This window comes from Panthera pardus, unplaced genomic scaffold (genome assembly GCF_024362965.1).
Source record: "Panthera pardus isolate Hobbes unplaced genomic scaffold, ASM2436296v1 HiC_scaffold_12, whole genome shotgun sequence".
In the NCBI taxonomy this organism is placed as follows: Eukaryota; Metazoa; Chordata; class Mammalia; order Carnivora; family Felidae; genus Panthera; species Panthera pardus.
The window spans coordinates 38,027,732-38,032,613 of NW_026526677.1; the positions used below are offsets into that span (position 1 = coordinate 38,027,732).

Consider the following 4,882-nt stretch of genomic DNA (forward strand, 5'->3'; position numbering starts at 1 on the left):
GATGGGCCCTATCCTAAAAATTGAGGGTCTGAATAGAACAAAAAGAGTGGAGAAAGAGGGTTTTATCTCTTTTATTCCCCCCTGCCTTACCAATTGAACCAGGAAATCTATCTCCTTTTTTCCTGCCCTCCAAATGGAATTTATGTCATAATCTCTTCTGGTTCTCTGAGGCCTTCATACTCAGACTGAATTATACCACCATCTTTCCCAGGTCTCCAGTTTGCAGAGGCAGATCTTGGTACTTCTCATCCTCCATAATGGCATGAACCCAATTCTCATCTATCTAATCATCTCTCTCTCTCTTTCTCTCTATAGATAGATGGATCGATCAATCAGTTGATCCTGGAGAATCTCACCATGGAGAATCCTATGCTGGTATAAATAGAATGAGCAGGGCTTCCACTGTGGGGACAGGTCAGGGATCTGTAAATGATTCCATTTTGCTAAAACACAGGCTACACAAGGGATTAATTGGGAAGTAAGGCAGGCTGGGCCTTATTACAGAGAGTTTTGAAGACAGGTTAGAAATTCTGGATTTTTTTTAGTAAAATATCCATTTTAGGATTGATTTTCTCAAACTTAATATAAGAAGAGGAGATAGAAAAGAGGAATAGAAGGAAGAAGAGAAAGAAGAAAGGAAGGCTAGAAGGAGGATGGAGTAGTGGAAGGGGAAGAGGGGGTGGAGGAGGAGAATGAAAGCAACAGCAACAAGAAAAAAGACCTGGCATTTCCAGTGTCTCTTCAGAGACAGAATAGAGTTTTGACATCCACTCCCCTCCTGCTCCCTACCCACCAGCCCCCACACCCAGCACACAGTCCAGGTAAACTCGTGCCTATGCACCTAACCCTGGAGCCACGTCCTAAATACCTGACCTCCGTGCTGCTGTTTGCTTTGTGCTAAGTCTGGAGCCTCAGTTAGATGGCACTTTAGTTTGAGGCAAGTCATTACCTGGACATGTTTACAATGTAATGGCAGCTCTTGCAATTTTGTTTAGAGGAGTCAAAAGGCTTTGTACAATGAAATACTGGGACTTTTAAGTTGCCCTTTTATGAATGAAGAAAACAGAAGCACTGTTTCTGGGCATCATAGAAGAGATTTGAAGACAGGCTTTCTGAGACAGGGCAAAGCGAGGCCTCAGCAACATGGTGAGAAGCTATAGCCTCCAGAGTTTGGTGACTGCAAACTTTAGCCTCACAGAAGGCTGATGTTCACTTTTAAGGTGTTTTCTGATCAGTTCTGTAATTCTGCTTTACTTTCCCTCAATCTTCCATTAACTTTGCTTAGACCGCTTATGTAGCTAATATGGAGAAAATGCAGTGGGGGAAAGGAGCACTATGCTTAAGTTTTGGAGCAAAGCAGACCAAATTGAGATCTGGAGCAGCTTTGAATCTTGGCAGAGTATCAGGGTCCATCTGAGAGAGGTCACAGCTGAGCTAGAAGCTGGACCAATCCTTGGGGTGGTAAATACTGCATCCTCCCTACTCTAGGAAATCTCAGGCACCTGGCAAAACATTGGACTTCTCAAATTTTATGAGATTGGGGTCTGGGCTTCTTTTATTTAGATACTAAAGCAAGGTGGTTTCAGAATGCTGGGGGATCCATTGATGCCTGGACAATGTAAATAACAGCTCTGAATGTCTACAGACTTCCCTTTCCATTGCTGTATCATTTATTTACTTTTCTAAAAATAAGGGGTTTAAATAGCTTCATTTAGCATCAAGGGTGTCCTAACTGTTGACACTTGACTATTGATTATAGCACTTTTCTTCAAATTACTGTCAGCATCTCCCTCTGTACCAAAGTGTAGATTAGGCCCTGTGTTACTGGCTAAAGGCAGGAAGCATTCTGTTCTCACTTATTATTAGAAAATATTTTGACTTAAAACTATTCTAAGTATTTTTTTTTACATTTTGCTGTTTTTCACATGTTATTTGGCAATTTTTATTAGAGATTTTCTCGTTGATAAGAATAATTCTATTGAACTAATAATTCATGACCACGAAACACATTTATGGTTTGGATACATTGCTATGCAATCCTAGTTGAACAGTAATATATGGGGGAAAAGCTGTCCTCTTTCCCTGGCTTGTTTGAGGCAAAGGCCCTGTCCCAAAGATGCCACACAGGAGATGATTAGCATAGATAGAAACAATCTAATTGCATACAAAACACAATTTTTACATGATTTATACTTTTTGAATGTCTTGTAGCTACTCTTCACATCTTTGTAAAAATATCTAATTATTTGGTAAGTGCAGGGTTCAAATAGTTACTGAGATTCATAGCAATTAGAATTAATTTGCTTTTTAGGAGGGCTTTTTTATCCTTGCAGTTTCCTGAAGATAAATCATTTGACCTCAGGCTCACAGAAAAAATAAGCCCAAGAGAAGTATTACTTGGAAATAGTACAGTCTCAGCAAATGCTGAGCCATGAAGACTGAGTTCACCAGAGGGGACCCAAAACCATATACATCAGCGGCTTGTTCAATGTGGTAATGAGTGGCTGACACAGCCCAAGTAAGAACCTTTTTCTCTTGACTACCAGGCTAGGGATGTTTCTACAACATTCTACTCCTATAAGAAGGCATTGGAGTCAGCCAACATGCTTGGGCAATATGTGCCTAATTTTTCCTATATTTCTGTGAAGAGCAACCTCTATCTATCCTTCAAACTTTCCCTTACATGAATGGTTTTCCTGTCTTTTGTCTTTGTTACCACAGGAGTCTTTTTGTATTTTTAAGGTAGTTTCCTATTCAAGATCTTCTGATAGTCACCCAATGTCTAGGAAGTAAAGTTTCCTAATTTCACTCTAGTAATCAGAGTTTTTTCCTAATAAAGTAGCCATTCACCCTTGTCTTCTTCTATTCATAAAAAAATAGCACTTCCCATTATGGAGCACTATTTAGTTTTAGACATTTTAACATCTACGATCTCATTAACTCAATGAAATAGGCAATATTGTTACTCTTACATTTATAGATAACATTGTAATGCCAGAGAAGTTAAGTAACTGAACCAAGGTTACTTAGAAATCATCAGAAGTAGGATTCAAATTCAGGCTATCAGACCTGTGCAAGGGCTTAACCCCTGACTTGTGTTCCTTCTCGTCAACAGCGTATCCACCCTCCTCAAACCAGTCAGGATCCCTGATTCCCACTGTATACTTTGCTTATTCTCACATTGAAGCCTCTGCTCATCATCTACTACTCACCCAAATTGTCCCTCTTTATTGTCTCTCCAAGCCCTTCTTTAAAGGCCTGTATTAGTTTCCTAGTGCTATTGTAGCAAATGACCATGAATTTAATGCCTTACAACAGCAAACGTTTATTATTTTATAGTACTAGTAGTCAGAAGTCTGGAAATGGGTCTTATAAGACTAAAATCAAGGTGTCAGCAGGGCTGCATTCCTTCTGGAGGCTCGAGGCAGAGTTGGTTCCTTGCCTTTTCCAGCTTTTGGAAGCTGCTTGCACTGCTTGACTGGCTGCATCTCCCACTCCTGCTTCCATCCCTACACCTCCTCTGACTCTGATCCTCCTGCCTACCTACCCTTCTCTCTCTTGTAAAGACCCTTGTTAATAGAGTGGCTTCACCCAGATAATCCAGAACAATCTTCCCACTTCAAGATCCTTAAATCACAACCCAAAGTCCATTTTGTCATGTGAGGTAGTACATTCACAGATTCCAGGGATTGAGACCAGCAACTTTGTGGGATCTTAATTCTGTCTACCACAAAGACCAATTCCAATATCATCCCAACCCTCAGGTTTCCTAAAAGCCTCCATCAGCAATCTATTCCATTCTGTATCTTATAGAATATCCTTGTATCTTCTCAGCTTTGAAAAATTTTGCTTTCCACTCAGTTATATGATTTTGGAAATTGGATTCCATTTTTTGTGGGCTCATGGTGTCTCAGCTACAACCTTAGAGATTACCCAGGCCAGGGGTAACAACAAATTGGTCTCATCTCAAATGTCTCATCTATGCAGCTAGTAGCTTCAGCTCAAGGTTCTGTGTTGGGAGGATTTTGAGGTTCCTTTTGGTTTCAAAACAAAGAAGGCTATGATCAAATAGAATGTTTTCCATGAAGGCAAGAAATGAAAATGGTAACTTGGGGGCCACATGCTTGCCACTTCTGCTCTTCTCCCCTATCTCTCCAGCTTCAAGATGAGGAAAAGCAGTAGGAAAATGGGGCAGTCAGCTTTTACAGAGGGCTTACTATGGGTCTGGCACTATTCTGGTATATTCGTACTGTTCTGGTATATTACCTAAACTTACCTTCTTTGACCCTCATAATAACCTTATAAAATAGAAGTGGAAATTAGGGTTTAAAAGTTTAAAAAAACATTGAAAGAACTTGGGACAAAAATAGAGATCTGTTGTGCTCACTTTGGCAGCACCTATGCCAAATGCTAAAATTGGAACGACACAGAGATTGGCACGGCCCCTGCACAAGGATGACATGAAAATTCATGAAGCTTCCATGTTTGTGACAAACAAAAAACCCAGACTCTTGACTATGAAGAGCAAACTAATGGTTACCAGAAGGGAGGTGTGCGGAGGGATGGGAGAAACAGGTGAAGGGGATTAAGAGTACACTTACCATGATGAGCATTGTATGTTGTATAGGATTGTTGAATCACTACATTGTACACCTGAAACAAATATAGCACTGTATGTTAATGGTACTTTAATTTAAAAAAAGAGATCTATCTAATTGCAAATCCAATTTTGTTCACTATAATAAACTTGGGATTTAAATGATTTACACAAGGCCAAGTAAAACTAGAAACAAAACTGGGATTAGAATTATGGTAAGTACATTTCCCCCCAAAAACAGGACACAGTGATGGGCACATGGCCACAATGCTGAATACTTAAAAC

The 4,882-nt window shown here is 40.0% G+C and overlaps 1 pseudogene; it reads left to right on the forward strand.

The window, feature by feature from the left end:
• Positions 1-4,390: 4,390 nt before the first annotated feature.
• On the forward strand, positions 4,391-4,489 carry LOC128776281 (U6 spliceosomal RNA; annotated as a pseudogene).
• The last annotated feature ends 393 nt before the right edge of the window (positions 4,490-4,882 follow it).